At 36.2% G+C, this 19,259-nt stretch overlaps 1 protein-coding gene across 2 annotated transcripts in view; it reads left to right on the forward strand.

Moving 5' to 3' along the window:
* The first annotated feature begins 12,163 nt into the window (after window positions 1-12,163).
* SNCAIP (synuclein alpha interacting protein) overlaps window positions 12,164-19,259 on the forward strand; it is a 199,722-nt gene continuing 192,626 nt past the window's right edge. For both annotated transcript variants that reach the window (XM_051997926.1, XM_051997934.1), the window contains exon 1: window positions 12,164-13,004. The gene's annotated coding sequence lies outside the window, so the exon portion shown is untranslated. The remainder of the gene's footprint in view (window positions 13,005-19,259) is intronic.

The following is a 19,259-nucleotide window of genomic DNA, read 5'->3' on the forward strand; positions in this document are numbered from 1 at the left end:
TAAATGACTTGTCCCAGTTCTTACAGATAAGAATGTTAAAGGTAGAACTTGAACCCAGATATTGGAGAGCATTTAATTCCAAAATAATTGTCTTTTCACTGTACCATAAAAACCCCATTCTTCACACAGCTAGTTGAGGGGGTCTGGAAGGACTAGAAAGGGGAGTGGAGAAGGTACCGATAACACACTTTTATTTTATTTTATTTTATTTTTAAGAGACTGATGTGAAAACCAGGTTTATTACTAGAGAAATGAACTTGCAGGTAGAACCCAAAGAGTTCCCAATTCTTTTTTTTTTCCTCTTTTATTTATTTATTTAGTTATTTGTTTGTTTGTTTGTTTGTTTGTTTATTTATTTTTAACCCATGCCAGGGTAATTTTTTATAGCATTATCCCTTGCACTCACTTCTGTTCCAATTTTTCCCTTCCCTCCCTTCACCCCCTCCCTCAGATGGCAAGCAGTCCTTTGCATGTTAAATAGGTTACAGTATATCCTAGATACAATATATATGTGCAGAACCAAACAGTTCTCTTGTTGCACAGGGAGAATTGGATTCAGAAGATATAAATAACCCGGGAAGAAAAACAAAAATGCAAGCAGTTTATATTCATTTCCCCGTGTTCTTTTTTTGGGTGTAGCTGCTTCTGTCCATTCTTGATCAATTGAAATAGAATTAGCTCTCTTTAACAAAGAGATCCACTTCCATCAGAATACATCCTCAAATAGTATCGTTGTTGAGGTATATAATGATCTCCTGGTTCTGATTATTTCACTTAGCATCAGTTCATGTAAGTCTCGCCAGTCCTCTCTGTATTCATCCTGCTGGTCATTTCTTACAGAACAATAATATTCCATAACATTCATATACCACAATTTACTCAACCATTCTCCAATTGATGGACATCCATCAGTTTCTAGTCACTACAAACAGGGCTGCCACAAACATTTTGGCACATACAGGTCCCTTTTCCTTCTTTAGTATCTCTTTGGGGTATAAGCCCAGTAGAAACACTGCTGGATCAAAGGGTATGCGCAGTTTGATAACTTTTTGAGCATAGTTCCAAATTGCTCTCCAGAATGGTTGGATGCCATAACACACTTTTAAATTTAATATGTATCATTAAATTTTCTTCAGCATTTTCTTAAGTTTAGACAGTCAAGACAATAAGTCAAGTCCTGATTTGTAACATTTATTGAATTCTGAGTGTAAATGTTCACTGAAAATTTTAGAATTGGCTTTCACAGGTCAGTTTGAGCTGTCTCTAGTGAGTGCATCTTTGGTTCTAATGATCCATAAGTAACTATGTGTCCTTGAGCAAGTTCAGTCTTGTTTCCTTTTTCGTAAAAATTAGTGGGCATTTATTAAATGTGTATTAAATTAACAAATAAGAAGGCTCTAAATTTTTCATTATAGATAAGGGGAAAACATTTTTTGACTAAAAATCAACTTTTAATAGATTTATCTTGTAGCATTTCATATGATTATTCATTTATTTAAAGGTGAATGACTAGCTGACCTTAAAATGAAGAAGACCTGAGTTCAAATTTGAATTATCACTCAAATTAGAATGCCAAAACTCTAGAGGCTTAAAAAATTTAATCACACAGGGGCATTTGGGAAAATCTAACCCTTTGAAAATGCCTGTACCCCAGATGAAAGTCTGATATTCTCTCCCTTTTTCCATTAGTTTTTTTTCTATATCCTATATTTATTTCTGGGACATTGTGAGCACAAAATTTCTGCACATGGTACTGAACAAAAAATAAAAAGTACTTCTTTTTATTAAACATGAACATATAGTTACAAATTATTGAAGAAATGATTATATGTGACTTGAAGCATTCATTAATTACCTACTTAATATATTCACTTCAATCAACCTCTTCCTTCTCTTCATTTCCCTCAATCACTTTTTATTCCTCTCAGATGATTTGTAAAGAACATTTATTCCATAGCCATCAGCTTCTGCTTATCCAGTATAATTCTTTGGCATTTATTTTCTTCTCCAGGTGCAGTAGTATCATGATTCCACTGGGAGATTTCTTAAAGGAACCATTCTTTCTAATTGACAAATGGAAGTTATGAATTAAGGACAGAAAGTGGAGCTCACAAGATGAACAAACTGAAAAAAAATAGAGAAAATTAGTTTGCATCTCTTATAAACTCTGAGGATCCTTAAGCTAACTCCCTCTCTCCTACATAAGTCTCACTCCATGGAGTTATAATAATTGGAGGTAGTTCTCTAATGGCAGCCGTTTGAGCCTTCACAAATGTATTCCTAACCCTCCTCCCCTATTCTGAGTTGAGAATCATTTTAGGGATAGTGGATAGAACACTGGCCCTGGAGTCAGGAGAATCTGAATTGAAATCCAGTCTTGGACACAACATTTACTAGCTGTGTGACACTGGGCAAATCACTTAACCCAAATTGCAAGAGAGAGAGAGAGAGAGAGAGAGAGAGAGAGAGAGAGAGAGAGAGACAGAGAGAGAGACAGACATAGACACAGACACAAATAGACACAGAGAGACAGACACAGAGAGACAGAGACAGAGACAGAGAGAGACACAGAGAGAGAGACACAGAGAGAGAGAGATTGAGAGAGAATCGTTTTAATCAGATTTAGTGAGTAGCTTTCAGAAAGGAGTATTTACTAAAGTGTACAATAAGAATACTTGGTATAAAATAGCCCCCTAAAAGTCACACATTCTTTCATAAATACATTAAAAGTCCAGGGAAAGTGGATTCAGTCTTAGAGATCACATGTGACAAAGGATTAATGTAGTTCTTGGCCGCTTAAAGTGCCTTTTTGCATGAGATGCTAAAGAAGTTTCCTTTGGATATGGTATAGTAGTTTGGGATCCTCATGGAACCATGAACTTGGATCCCAATATAAACACTGATTTTACTTACTAATAAATATCCTCTGGTTTGATATCATAGGTGTCAAAAATGAGATTGTATGCAGCCTACAACACTCTTGAATGCAGTCCAAACAGGATAATAAGCTAGGTGATAGGGTAAATAGAGCACTGGACCTGTCAGACACTTACTAGTTATGTCACCTGGGACAAATCATTTAATCTCTCTTTCCCTCATTTTCATTATCTGTAAAAGGGGGATGATAGCACCTACCTCAAAAAAAATATTGTGAAGATAAAATGAGATAACTGTGAAATGCTTAGCTCAATGCTTGGCACATAGTAATGCACTATCTAAATATTAGTTGTTATATTGTTATTAATGTTTTACAAAATGTAGAAAAAATAAAAACGGATGTCATTAAATTTTAAATTAAGTTGATATGGAGCCTAAGACATTCTCATGTTGGAATAATGGCCTCCATTTCTATGTGAGTTTTTTACCACTGCTCTAGTCTTTTGGAAACATAAAAATTCACTTGGGCCAAAGCTGAAACCAAGGATTCTCCTTCCTTCCAGGCAGTTTCTCCTCAGAGGTTTAACTACAATGTCTGATTGCTCAAACCTCAGATTCTAAATTAGCTTAATAATTTATAGATGCCCCTGAGAGTATGATTGAGTTTGCAAATCCTAATTTTCCTTTGCAATGCCATTCTAGACCAAGTTCTTTTTTTTTTTGTCTGTAACCTAAACTCTTTGATTGATTGATATGCTCTGTGTGTATAAACTTGTCTTTCATTTATGAAGAATATAAGCACTAATAAGCTTTTCGAATTTGTCTGAAATAATTTGGCAAGAACCTAAATTATATATTGATAATGACTGACTACTGCACAAAGTACGTACAGGTATATCCAGCAAGGAACCAGAAAGTTTCCATGGTTGTTAAAATACCACAGGAAACGTATTTTAAAATATATGAACTTTCTTCCAGTATACATTTGGAAGAAAGCAGAGACTTTGAAAGTATACTACTGAAAAAATTGCCAACTTTAGTTGGCATCAACAAGGGTAAAACAATATTTTTTCCAACCTCAAAAGGATGTCTTTTGAGTGGAACCTAGAACAGATGATAGCCCTGGAAGAGTAAAATGGGTCATCCACTAGTTACTTTCCTTGGACACTTATGATCTTTAAACTAATGTTTTTGGAAGTCTTTATCCAAAAAGTCCAGGCTAAGCCTGGTACCAAGAGATAGCCAGATAAAATGGATTTTGGGCTTTCTAGTTGTAAGCTAACAGAAGTGGCCACTCACATATGCCAAAGAAGCAATTGCTTTTATGTTGTTGAGCCTATTTTAAAGTAAATAGATGATACAAGATCATATTATTGCTGCTTATCTAGAGATGCCCATTATAAATTGGACAATATGTGATAGATCCTCTAACAATATAAGTGGGCTTCCATTGTTAAATGGAAATACTACTTTAAAGAGCTTGCAAATAATTCAGGTATTAATCCTCTTCATTAGCAGGTTGTGATGTTGCTAGAGGTTGAGCCTGAAGGTCTTAGCCCCATTGCTTTACTTGTAATAAACCTTTGACCAGAAGGACTTAGCTCTTGAGGAAAACTCTTTTGCTTGGTTTACTGATGGTTCTACCTTTATGAGAAAGTATATGCAACTAGACTCTGACCAACTCAGTAATGGTGAGTCTCTAAGTTATGGGTATGCTATCAAGTCCTCCTAGTGAACCAAGCTACAAGCAAGATTAGCCTGTAAAAGATCTTTGAGGGACAGGTAGGAAAAAAAATTAATTGATAGTAGTTATTTGGTGGTGGCTATGGGTTTGGCTGAATAGAACATATTTGGACAATTTAACTTTCTCCTCTTTGGAGTTAGGATTATTGAAAAAAATTGCTGAAATTTTTCACCACAAACTATTGTTTGTGGGGTGTGTTAGTGGCTGTTAGAGACATCATATGCTCTTTGCTGAACCAAATGATCAGATTAATGATCTTATGAGAACTGCAGAGGTTCAATATGGGGTTCAACATTAATCTGGACAAGGGAGTTGTGGTGCCATTTTATTTTAGGCATGGAGTCATGTGAACATTTTATATAAAGAGAAAGTAGGTGTTTCTGTTTGGCATGCCCATCAGAACTACCTTTGAAGAACAAGTATCGTATCATCTCATGAGGTTCACAAATATTCCTCTATTTGAGGAACTCTTCTTCTGCAGGGCAAGAAGTTGTCCTTGTTTAAGTTAAAATCTATTTAGTTTATGGGAAAGCAGAGCCATTTAAGTCTGCTAACATGGAAGCCACTCTTAAGGTATCTGTAGAACACCTCCTTCTTTCTTATGAATCCCTTTATACTTTTGATCAATATAAAATATATATTTTATTTTGAAGAAGGTCTGCTTTGGGTTCATCACTTTCACATTTACTAGGTTTTCCAAATTCTAGCCATATCATTGCTAGTATCATGGTATCACGCATTGCTAAAATAGACTTTTAAAACAAAAACTCATTATTATAACAGTGTTGGGTATTCTATCTTCTAGAAACTAGACCTGAAAAATTAGTATTATCTCAAGAAAGAGGCAGGATCTCTACTCCATGAATTTCTTGGATCAAAGTTTTAGGAAGACAAGCCTCAGCAGAATGGATATAGTCCCATTCAATCCTTTCCAGTCCTTTTTTATTCCATTTTGTCTGTGAGGTTGCCCAAATCTCAACATTTCTTTACCCTTCAGAAGGTTCTGTGAAACCTGGGGGAACCATACAGGTGTCTTTTCTTAGATTGGGATAGCTCATTCCTAAAAAGGGTTTGGTGGGATCTGCTTTTTAATAATATGGATAGTGTGGAATTATATGGGGACTACTATAGCTAGGTTGTCATTGCCAACTCCAAGTCAAAGTCAGATTCTCTATAATGATGGTGATTAAGAATTGACTTGGAGGTACTGGGAATCTTTGGCTAAATGAGTGATGATTTTCACTGGATGAAAGTGAAAGGGAGTTTTCATCCAACCCATAGAAGAAAGGTATCAAAGAATCGTCAATAGAGGCCTCTCTAAAAGAGACAACATTTAGTGGATGGTTGGAGAGAGGTAAAACCTGAGATTTCTGATCTTAGTTCTCTTTCAGTCCTTAAGAGGTCCATTACCTTGCGTTTTTCTTGTTTGCTGCTATCTGCTTTAAGTTTTATTTTTCCTTTCTTATGAAGTCTATTACAGATCTCTCTTAACCCCCAGAATAGGGCTGTCCAGTAGCAGTACCATTTAAGTGGTAAAAGGTCCTATAAGAGCATTATTTTCTAGATCTCTGCTATGTGGTCTGGGCTAAATTTTCTTAGAACCTTCTGCATGCAAACTAGGCTACTTTTTACTTAGATGTTAAAAATCATCCTTGAGACTCAATTGGCTCAGGTACTAAGGCTTGAATCCTTGAGTTGATTTTCTGGTCAACTAATAGCATAAAAGAGGCCAACTCACTATATATTATTGTCTCTTGGACTTTGTGGATATATAACTGCCAAATGACTCAATCCAGCCTGCTGGCCAGGAATACTGAATATCCTTTGCCTGCTATATAGCTAGGTTCCTCCATTAATTGCTAGATGACCTATACATATTTCATTTCATCTGATTTTGAGCCTCAACTACCAAACATAAGCAAGTCAAACCAGTCCTATAATATAGGGCATAAAACAGAGCAACATATGTTCACCAGAGTTATTCCTCACTGTCATTGAGGAGAAGAGAGCCAACTCCAAGACAAAGTCAGATTCTCTACAGATGGTAAAGTCCTCCAGATGTTCTTATTTGCAGATTAGAGTGTTTTGACTTCACAGACTACTAAAGAAGGTTCATAATCAAAATGGCTATAGAATGTCCTATATTAATATTAAGCTTTTATTCCCATACTTTAAAATGCAAAATACAATTTTGTAATTCTTTGGTTAAATACAGTTACCAACATATAAATGACCTAAAATCCTAAGTGATATAAATATTTCCTTGTAGATTACAACACTTCTACACTTTTTCATCCTATAAAAATCTTAACCATATCATTTTGCATGTTCACTACAGATGATCCACTCATGAGACATTTCTAAATATTGCACTAAAAATAATAAATTACTAGCAATTTATTACCTCTGGACTTAATTTGTCTTGTAAGTCTGGGTGCTTCCACCTCAAGTGGAAGATAACTTATCTATCCAGGAAAGGAAACACTAGGTAGAAAATAACACTTATCTCTCTTCCTTATCCACTATGGAGTCCTTCCGTTATGGACCCAAGTAATTATTCTGATGAGATTCAGAAATGGAGATACTTAGCTTTTACTCAAAAAAAGGAAAGATTCTCTGAATGATTCCCTTTTCATATACATTAGCTTGTTAAATCTTCTGCTCTAAGACCTTAGGGGAAATTTTAAAGTTTAGCTTTTACTCATGTTAATATTGCCCTAAAATGAGGAGTAAAAAGAGATTTAAAGTATAATATAAATCAGATATGACACAGATGTCTTATTCCTCCAACCCCTAAAATTATAAATATAAAAGATGCTATACATGAACAGAAAACTTAAAATAGGACTCATTAATTTAAGTTATAATTATTATAATCTAGTAGGAGGCTATCATCAATAGTTTGTAGATTGCTGATTAGGTGTTAAGAACCATGCCTAAGTGAAGGGGCAGGACAATTCTCCCAGAGCCTCCACAGCTATGAATCATAACACTTGAAGGAGTTGCAAAGCAACCTTTTCTAACTCAGATGTTCCTTGTGGATTGGGAATGAAATAAATTGCAGGCAAAAGAGAAGAGGAGAGAGATCAGAAAACATAACTGCCTCTCAGTTGAGAGGTCAGAGAACAGCAACTGCCTCTTAGTCTTCTTGTATCATCATCATCCTCTCACATGAAGAGATCCATTCTACAGGTCTGAGTTAGATCTCCAGCAGCCACTGGCAGGTGTCTCACATATCACAACAATTAGGTATTTTATATTTCCTCTTTATTGTCTCATCAGAATCTATTCTTCTGACAAGCCAGATCGGAAATTTGAGCTCCTTCTCTTATTGGTTATCTTCTCTGATGAAGAAATTTTCTTTATTGACAATCAATTTCATGCAAAGGACCTGGGACCTCTGGTCTTAATTCCTTTTCTACGACTGGATACTTACACATCAACTAGAACTTACCTACTCAGGAAAGGAAACTTTAAAAAGGCAGCTAGTGGCTCAACTTCAAATTTGCCTACTTCAGTCCCTCTTCACCACCTGAGAATATTCTGTCCCCCATCTGTCACTCTGTGTCTCAAAGTTACATGGTATTACCTGGAGCACTTAAATAAAAGAGATCCTGAGAGATAGAATGCCAGATCTGAAGTTAGGAAGACTCAAATCTTCATGATTTCAACTCTGACACAGACAGTTACCAGCTACATCCTTCTGGGAAAGTCATTTAACCCTGTTCTCCTAAGTTCCTTATCTGTTAAATGAGCTAGGGAAAAAAATGGCAAACCATTCTAGTATGTTTGTAGAGAACCCCCCGAATAAGGTCACAAAGAATTGGACATGACTGAACAAAAACAACAAAGCTGGTGTACAAACACTAAATTACCATGTTTGTTAGAGTTCTTGGAAGGTTCTAAAGATGCACCAGGCATATGATCCCTGAGATAGTCCCTGCAAAGTATTCAATTCAACATATGTCACACAACTACAAAATATTCATGCATATACATGAAGGAAATTCACTTTGGAAAAGCAGAACTAGTAGCAGCCTAAGGCTAATGAAAAACCTTCCATTCAGACTCATAGAACTTGCTTCTATAACATAGGCCTAGTCAGGGAGATTATCCAATTTGTGATCATTTATGTGAATGCCTCTCTTATTCTTTGGCCATCATGGAAGGTTAAATCTAATAGATTTTATTAAGTCAGTACAAGCCTAGTTTCTCCCATCCCTATTTTCTTTAAGGCAGTGATTTATTTTGTGTTACTGCCATTTTTTTTCTTCATTGCAGCAGATTTACCCCTTTCTAACACAATGAAGATCTGTTCTGGAAACTAAGTAGAAGGATAGGATAGATGTATTTTAGAAATAAGGAGTAATCCATTTTTTAAAATGACCTAGAGCCTAGAAATTGATGGAAAAGAGCTCTATTCTTATATTAAATAGTCACCATTATAAAAAAAAAAAACCCTGGATTGGAAAGATTATATTCTTTGGAACTTGGTTATCTACAGTAGCTAAGGAATAGGGTAGAGGAAAATGATTGATTTGGCATGATATTAATATTCTTCTAAGAAAATGTGTTATTGTTACTCAGTTGGCCCAAGTATTTATTCATTGTGGGAGAAAACATGAAGTCTACTCTGTGTTTGGGATTTGATACTGTTTTAGGAGAAACTTTTAAAAATATGCAATCACACTGATGGTATATATGGAAAAGTGTATACCAGGAAAAAATGTAAATAACAGTATAAACACAACCATGTGGAAACAATGGTGAAAATATAATGAAAACCATGTTAGCACCAGAACATAACAAGAGACAATAAAAAGGAACTATAAAAAGACAAAGAAAAAAATTTGAAAGTACATCTCCAACATGGTTGTTTTTCACTATTGGATGTTACTTATTAGGGACCCTTTTTACATTGATCATTCTGCTTCATTCCTCAGTTCTTGCTCATACAAATTCCCAGTTTAAAAAAAATCACATTTTTTCCATGTATGAATAAAAGCACGAGATTATTGAAGGAACTCTAGTGAGCATCTGACCCATTCTTATATGTTTTGGATTGAAAGCAGTTGAAAGGAGGCAGAAGTTTGTAATTTCATCCCCCCCCCAATAAAAGGTTTTCCTAATAAAAGGTGTGAAATTGTTTTATGCAATAGGAGTAGACTTATGTTCAATAAAGAATATGTCAAAGGTGTCAATGAATTCAATCTATTGATACCTACTGGATGGAAGCAAGATAGTTGCTTTTGTAGTAATACTTCATTATTATTAATAACATTATTATTAATACCTATCTACTCTGGATCTCTCAATATTTGTGGTCTGTACTAGGTTCAGTCCTTGTGAACCTTGACCATCTATAAGAGAAGTTAGACTCCATTTCTCTCTCGGACTCATTACTCCTCTCCATTCTATTATTTGGGCAATGATTTATTTGAAAAATAGGTTTGTTTCATAGGCAAGAACTAATAAATATAAAATATTAATTAGATATGGAATATCTATTTTGTACACTCAAAATAAATACATAATACACAAAATCCACAATTATGAACTGGCTGCAAACTTAGAAACCATAACAAAAAAAAAAATCATAGTGATACATTTCCAGAAGATTGCTATTTAAACTATCTAGACATAATGTAATTTGGGGGATTTCTGAATAGGCATTTTAAAATTCTACACTCAATCTGCATTATCCAAATAATCTCCCTAGGTCTTTCGGCAGGCAATGCCAAATGCTTGAACTCCTTCCTTTGTTTGTATCCCCTCTGGAGATGCCTCAGGTCCTTTGCTACCACTCAATTCTGACCAAGAGATCTCAGTTTGACAGCTAACAAACTTACAAGTTTGCCTCTAAAACTAGTAATGTCCAACTGGGCACAGTTGTTGGATCATCTACACTCAGAGTAGAAAATACATAAGGAAAATGCAGCCAGTCTACCTAAGGGCTAGGTTCAGCTCGCCTAGCAAGGCATTTGCTCTAACAGCCCATATGGTAGTGTCACCATGTGTCTGGAGTGAAGCTAAAGGCAGTCCTTTCCTCCAACCTTCACAGGTAGGGGCTCAAACAGTTATGGTGTGGTCTGCATCTGGGAGGGAAAGATTAAAGTAAAGGTAAATCATTCCCTTTTAAAGATCCACTGAGTCAGCTGCTCTTCTTGCTTAGTATCTAATACAGGGATTGCTTCATCATCCCAAAGAGCCAAGTAGTACAGCAAGCACATGTGGTTGGCCAGGAGCAAGCAAGGAACTGTGTTGCCTCTTACATTGTCAAAAAAAAAAAAGTTTTATTTTAAACAGATGTGAGTGAATTAAACTCAATATTTTCAAGTATTTTAGTGCCATGTGATGTCATCTGACAATATGTTATATGATGGATATTGTGCATTTTCTAAATAAGAAAGCCATCTTTAAGTATATACTTGCATTTTTGTACATGACAAATTTAAAAAAAGGCAATAAATTGCTTGATTGTTTGACGAAAAGCAAAGAGCCAGAAATTTCCAGTAGCAAATGGAATTATCCTAGTGTCAAATGTCTTCTGTGATTAAGAAACTCTATGCTTTTTTGAATAGGTCTAGGGAGCTGACATTTCCTCCCTAATTTCCTTGCAAGGGTAGTAATAACTTAATGAGTAATCTGGTAAACTTTGTTTTTCAAACCTTATTAGGAATTCATTTCTGGAAAGAATGATACAATTATCACCAAATCCTCATCATTAAATTATCCAGAAAAGTCCATTATTTCTACTTTTGTCTTTAGGGGATAGTAGAAGGATAATGGTCTTGGTGCTAGGAAAGAGTAGTTTCCTCACTTATGTCTCTGGTGAGTAGCTTCAGCCAAACAATCAAGGAGCAACAAACAGCATGGTCTTTAGTTTAAGATGATATATCTAAGTTATGTGAACTTCCTTATACTGTCTTGGCTAGAAAGTCCACTAAGAAGAGAAGTTCTCAAAAATCATTTAAAGCTTTCCAACAGGCAAAAATGAGATGTTTGTGAGCCAATGTTCTTATAAATGTTTTCACTCTCAACTTTAAGAAGTAAAAGAGGAAGGATAGTCACTACTTTCTTTACTAACCTGCCCCTCCCCCTTGTGAAAGAAATAGTATGCTGGAGTTTATTATTATTGTAGTTTCAAGATTGTAGTAGTTTGAATATATTAAAAAGACTCTCTAAAGCAAAACTCGACCTCCTAACTTCCTTCTCACTTTTCCTCCCTTTAACATATGAGTGTAGGTTACTCCTTCATCAAAGAAAGAGTTATGGTTAAGCAGTGAAGCGTAGTATGTGTGTGAAGCCCCTGGGGATGTTTGGGAATGCCAAATGCCATGCCTATGATAATTATTAGCCTAAGGTACTTTTCAAGCAATGTTCTGCTACTAGGACTATGCCTTCTCCACATAGGCTTTGTGTGTGTGTGTGTGTGTGTGTGTGTGTGTGTGTGTGTGTAACCTGAAGCCCTTCAATAGAATTAAGAAAATAAATTTAACCAAATGGGCCTAAAATAAAAGATTAATTAGGAAAGGAGAAAAGTAGCAAAAAATAAATAAATAAGGAAGCAGAGGAGGGAAACAGAACAAGGGAAAGGGGAGAAAAAATGGAAAAGCCAAAAAAGAAGCCGAACAAGAGAGGGGAAGAAAAAGGGGAAACGACTAAAACAAGAGGAAAAAAGCAAATGCATAAGCAGAAAAGTGGAGGTGGGAGTGGGAAAGGGTAAAAAAAAAAAAAAAAAAGAGGGCAGGTTGCAGAAAAAGAGCCTAAAGAAGCAGGAGAACAAGAGGAGCCGGAGAGGAAGAAAGAGAGGGGTGTGTTTGTGCTTGTCGGGAGGTGGAGTGGTTCGGGGGCTCTTTCAGCACCATGGGGGAGGGTCGCTGTCAGTCAGAGTGGTAACAGCGCTTGTAGATACGCGGTGGAGGAGGAGGCAGAGGCGACCTGAGCAACAGCGGCTAGAGCAGCAGCAGCAGCAGCAGCAGCAGCAGCACAAGCAGCAGCAGCAGCAGCAGCAAGTCCCTCCAGCTGCGTCCCCGCCCTTGCTCCCCTGTTCTTCCCGGCGCCAGGAGGAGGTTTGTAGCTGTGGACGTCACGTGGCGGTCCCCCTTCTCTTTCGCCGTTGTCTTACTCCCACCTCGATTTCACGATTCTCTCCGGCCCCCTCCTAAACTCGGGGCTTGGGAAAAAAGAACCGCGTCCCGGCCGCATTGTGACGTAGGGAGGGAGCCAGCAGCGGCTGCTGCTGCTGCTGCTGCTGTGGTGGCGGTGTCTCGCCTGCCGGTAAGGGCCCTTTCCACGGGAGCCGGAGCGAGTAGTAGCTGGAGCAGCAACCGTTTTCAGCATCATCGTTCCCACTCAGGAGCTGAGTTCTAGGGCACCTCGGGTGAGTTCAAGTTCTTCTGAACCCAGGTCCCAAAGAGGGAGGCAAAGGCCTTTGCTAGAGGTTCCTACAAGTTTGCATGTGTGCGACCCCCACCATACCAGCCACTTCCCTCTGTCGCTCAATGTTTCCCTTTTGTGCCTTGCATCCTTTGCTTGCAAGGGAAGAAAAGGTAGCTTTGGCCAATGGAACCAGCGCCAGAGTGGCCCGCAGCAAATCTCTCTTGAAAGGGTTTGGGAGAAGATGTATCTATAGTAACGGTAGCCGCTGCCAAAAGGGCTGTTTTAACCAAGGAGGGAAAATTGCACCAGCACAGGAATTTCAGTCTCTGCTCGCGGATTTCAATTGATTGTTCTCTTTTTATTAGCTTGTTTTGTATTTATCAGTAAATCACAGCACCGCTACTGTTACTGGCCGTGATGTTGGTTGGGACTGTTAAGGTAACCAATTAAAAGATCTAACAAAACTACGGGGGAGGGAGAGGTTGGAGAGAGAGATAGACAGAGACAGAGTCATACACAGATAGAAACGGAGAGACAAGAGACGGAGAAACAGAGACGGAGAGTTACATAGAAAGACAGAGAGATAATATTTCCATATCTATATATCTTTTTAGTATCAAAACAGTCTGGGTACCACACTGTATTTACCTTCATCGCAATTCAGTCAGATGCCAAAATCTGGCATCTTTTTTAAGTCATTCTTCTGGGGGCCTGTTTGTGTTAGCTTGATGAAATGTTTTGTACTTTGCTTACTGTCCTGGTGAATTTCATGTGCAGGTGTTAAGTGGAGTAAAGTGGTAGTTTGGCTATTGTCAAATGCCAGGTTTTGTTTGCTTAATTTTTTTTAAGAAAAGAAAAAAGGGGGGAAATACTGAGACATTACTGGCAGCCATACAGTTTCCACAGGAAATACTAGCATTCTTTGCTGAACTCACTTGCAAGGAAGAAAGAAAGCCTCTAGGAAAAGAGCAACAACATTGTGACTACTTTTAAGGGGATCATTAGTGAGTATATACACACGCTTATACACATTCTCTCCCTACCCACCCCCCATGTTGTTTGCCTTGAGAAAGTTGACCAAGGAAGGAAGTTTTACTGTTTGTGTTATTTTCCTGCTGCTTGAAATAAAGCTCTGAACTTCTCTCAGCTTATGACTGACAGGTAACTCTCTAAGAAGGGGGAAAATTGCAATAGAACTGTTTTGTGGCACATCGTATGAAGTGGAGCCCAGTGCAGGGTGCTGTTTTCTAAATGAACTTGGGACAATATGGGGGAGTTTTATCAGGACTACACATATGCAAATTATATCAATTCTCTGAATGTCACTTTAAAAACAAAAAGTTTCTCTGTTTAATCTGCAACCTGGTAAAATCTATTTTTCTTATTATGGAGTCTTATGAACACAGATGTGTTGGGACGAAGTAGAAATCTGTATTTCATTTATGTGCTGGAATTTCAAAAGACAAAAAAACAATAAAACTGCCTGTGTGTATTTTATATAAAATATCATCTGCTGTATCTTTGATTAAGTGTAATTGGAAATTTAACTTTATTTTGTTTTACCAAGTCCCTGAATAGTGTCCTTAAAGCTTTATGGAAAAGGTTTTATGTTACATTGTAATAACAATTATAGCATTCCCTAGCAAGACTACATTGATTGAGAATTTACACATACAAGAAAGTGTGTATCATACTGGAAAAAAAAATACTGATTTTCCTAGTTGTTTGGGATATAAAACATGTAGAAGAGAAACATTTATTCCTTGCATTTTTTAAGAAGGGAAAAGGAATCTAAACATGAACTTTAAATGACTTAATGTCATAGTGTTAAAAGGGATAAATACAGGATAATAGTTTGGAATTGAAGTTGTTTTGTACTTCCATGTTCACTATTTTAAAATGTGCATGGGGAAGTAGAGCAAACAAATTTTTTTCATTATGTAGCAGCCTTGCTAATTTCAGGCAGTGGTTCAAATGTAATTATGCACTAACAAAACAAAAACTATATGGCAAGAAACTTTTTACTCAATGTTATTTTGAAAGGAGTTGCAGCATGTTTAACTGATGTTTAAAGGGAAGTAACTCGAACAAACATCTAATATAAACAAATGAACTTTGATATCATCAGAAAGAGCCTGAAGCAGTTTTGCTTGCCAGATTTAAAACATTTCTTTGTCAGGGGAGGAAATCTCACATAGAGCAGGTGCATCATTATAAGAAACACAAGGGAATTTCTCTTTTTAATGCAAAATCTTATTGAACATTGACCAGAGAATAAATGACATTAGTAAAATAGATACTCTATGTGTTTGGCAGTCTGTCAATCTGATGCTGTAAGAAAAAAAATTATTAGAAAAATGTATCCTGGGATAAAAGTAGGTAGAAATCAGATGCTAGCTTAGAACCTTTGTCAAATATATGCTTGCTACTTCTTTATACTCTTGGGATGATTTGGAATTGATAGGAAGCAACTTATAGTGAATAAATACATTTATCAAGATAATGCATACATTACATATTTTATTGTACTTAATTTGTTTTTATTTAACATCAATTTATTTTTAGCTTTAAGTAATTATTGAGAAAAACTTATTAAAATATTAGGAGAAACTAAATATTGTGTTGACTTTTTCTCTTATTCTTGAAACCTATTTATTTCAGCATCTATTTATTGAACTTCTCCTCCATCCTAGGTGGATGAAGAATACAAAGGAGTATAATAAGCAGTCCCTGGTCTCAAGGAATTTAAAATCTAGTGGAAGAAACAATACATACATATATAAAAAGTTCAAAAACAATTTAGACACCAAAAAATGCAATGCAGACAAGATATGCTAAAGACACTCAAAGGAAGAACAGATTGATTACTATAAACTGTAGAGATTAGTTTCATGATTGAGTTGGAGCTTTAGCTGAGCCTTGATAAAAAACCTTTGGAAGGAGAAAAAAAGATTCCTAGGGAGAACAATGGCACTATCCCAAAATAGAATACAAATAAATACATACAATAATACATTCACATACTTATGTAAGTATGTATAAATACATATGTATAAATCTACATGTCTGCCCATATAGCTATCTCTATATAGTTCCCTTCTCATTGATATCTCTTCCTCTCCTTTGGGAAAACTGATTAAGGAACCATTGCCTTTGATTCCATTTTTCCTTTTTGAAACAAGAGTTCATGGCATGTTCATGAGACAGCTTCATATCATGTACAAAGAAGCATGCCATATTGCCTCTTCATTCAAGTATTTTGATTCCAAATCTAGCTTCCCACTGCTAGTTATTTCTTTCCAGTCATTAGAATCCATCATTTATATTTAAGCTACAGAAATAATGTAGAAAGTTAAATCCTATTCTCGGATACTACCTTTTTAAAGTGATTTTTTTTTTACTTTTTAAGTCCTGCTTTCTCTTCTAAGGTCTCCACTTTCAGTTACTTGTAATGTGTCCTCAAGTTCTTCATTTTTTGTCTAAGACTTCATAATGCCTAGGAATTCCTATTCTAGGAATAACATCTGGTTCATTCCTAAAGCAATCATCTACAATAGATGTGGAACATTAAATCTGACAGGTTTGAGAAAGCATTTTATTATATCTGGATATATACCGATAGAAAACTACATATATAGTGACTTCAGTATCTAGCTACCTTTATATCCCTCATTTAAGCAATCATTGACCCATCAGGATACACTTTTTCTCCCTGTAGTCAATAACTGATATCTTTACTACTTGACATTATCTGTTGATTCTTTTTTTTTTTTTTTTTTTTTTTTTTTTGGTAAGTAAAAAAAAAAAAAAAAAAAAAAAAAAACAAAAAAAAAAAAAAAAAACCTGCTTCCTCTTTAGATAACACCTAGGTTGTTTTCTTTTTCCTGAAAAGAGCTTTATTATAAATATGTAGGCATGTATATGTGTGTGTATGTGTGTGTGTGTGAACACACACAGATACTTAACTTTATAGCTATTTCTTTGTCTCTCCATCTCTGTCTCCTTCTTCTCCCTTTCCCTCTCCCTTTCCCTTCCCTTTTTTCCCCCCTTTTCTCTCCCTCCCTCCTCCTCTCCATATCTTCAGTGATTCAGGGGAATTTCTTTCTCTTCGTCAAATTCTTCCACTCTTTTAGATTTTAGACTAGAGATTCTTAACATTTTTTTGGTGTCATGGTTCTGTTTCACAGTCTGGTGAAGCCTATGGACCTCTTTTCAGAATAATGTTTTATTTAAAATGTATAAGATTATAAAGGAAACCAATTCTATTTAAATAAAATGAAATTTTTTCACAGTCGCATTCATGAATGTACCCCTACTCTGGACAGTGACTTAGATTCCCTTCTTGTTGTTCATAGTCATTTTCTTCTTTGATTTCCATTTGGAGCATTTCTTCTCTCATCTCAAGATATTTAATGTCAGTTAAATCTAATTTGCCAAGTTGAATAATGAACAGAGGGTCCCCCATAACAGTGATTGCTTAAAAGCCTAGTACCTTGAATTATCCAGGAATTTTTAAGATATTATAATGATATAGAATTCAAAGGGTCACATGAAACTAAGGGTTTCAACAATTATGAGAAGCAGAAAAGCTGGAATTGTGTTATATTTGTCTTCCTTCTTGGGGCAATTAACAATGATGCATGTTATGGATGTAAAAATAAACTTTAAAATTTTAAGGTGTAATTTCTTTTAGACTTTCCCTTGTAGCCTCAGATTTGTTATGGAAAGTATTAGTATTTGAATGAAAGGATCACAGAATTTAGTGTCAAAAGAGTTAGAGGATCATAGATTTAGAGTGGGAAAGAGACTTTGGATATCATCTTCTTCAACTTCCTGGTTTTGCAAATAAAGATACTACTGTAAAAATAAGAGATTAAGGCACTTCTCTAAGATAGTACCTGCATTTGGAGTCACTGAGGCCCTGGGTATTCATCCTGACTCTGTTGCGACTACCTTAGGATTTTTTTTACTTCAGAGTTTACTAGTCTTAACATTTTTTGTTAAGCAAAAATCATATCCTGTCAGTGGCAAAGAATTATGGGGGCAGAAGCCCTTGCTCATCATTTTTGTAAGGAGGCTGGCAAAGAGAAAGAGATTTCTTTGATCCAATTAAGGGATAAAATTATATAACTCCATAAGTTGATCTGAGTTGTTTTAAAATTCATACTCATAATAAAATTCATATTCATTACTTCTTTTCCAAATAATAGGATTTCTTTCTGTGCTCCTGAGATTTTTATTACTTTTCACTTTTTATATAAGCTTCTTAAAGGGGGAATAAGCCAATGTGAAGAACTAGCAATCAGTTGTTTGGATTCCCTGTGTATGAAATAGGGATGAGTTATATTCTTTGAATGTTAAGTGATAGCCTATTGAGTGGGCTGAATGAAGTTTATACAATTTCCCCAACAGGAATAACAAAAACATTGCCTATGAGTCTGTACAAGGCAGACTGAACTTGAAGCCAACTTTCCATGCCCACGGGGTCCATACTTTCAGGCCCCACTTCCCATTCATTGTCATGAAATCTGGGCTACCCTATAGTGCTTAATTAAATGTGATCACTCTAGCACTACACTTGTCAGCGACTAGAGGAGCTCTCTTCTTCTCTCATAATACCATACTCCATGGCTATCTAGGGTGTATACAATAGACCACCACCATTGGGATTCTGGGACCCACGGGTGTAGCTCATTCCTGAGGGTAGTTTAGACGTTTTGGAGAAATTGACTCAGCTAGTATTCAGCAAAAAAGATGACCACATTTTGGTGAAGGGCTTATTCTATTTGCATTCTCTGGCTTCTTTACAGCTTCTTAACTTTCCAAATTTAAATAAAAAGAGGAAAACAAAACAAAAACTCCTTATACTTTTCTAGCAGTCATCTTCTCTCTATGATGCTCTGAGGGATTCAAAGGTTACGAGAGTGAAGTAATATATTCAGAAATACCTAGCATCTTTTCTCCCATTTTGTAGAGGGGAAGGTGAGCTATGGTCAGGGTGGACATTTAGCACCTTGCTATCTCAAAATTTGCTTTTTTCTCTAAACATTCATATTATGGGCTGTGTTAGGAATCTTTATGATATACCCTGACTCTGCTATGATTGAGGCAGTGTGATACAATGCAAAAAAAAAAAAATGTTGGTTTGGGCACCTGAGGAACCAGGGTATGAATCCTGGCCTTTCATGGGTGACCCTGGGACCTATTTAACTTCTATGGAACTTCTCTCTCTCTTCTCTCTCTCTCTCTCTCTCTC

This window comes from Antechinus flavipes, chromosome 1 (genome assembly GCF_016432865.1).
Source record: "Antechinus flavipes isolate AdamAnt ecotype Samford, QLD, Australia chromosome 1, AdamAnt_v2, whole genome shotgun sequence".
In the NCBI taxonomy this organism is placed as follows: Eukaryota; Metazoa; Chordata; class Mammalia; order Dasyuromorphia; family Dasyuridae; genus Antechinus; species Antechinus flavipes.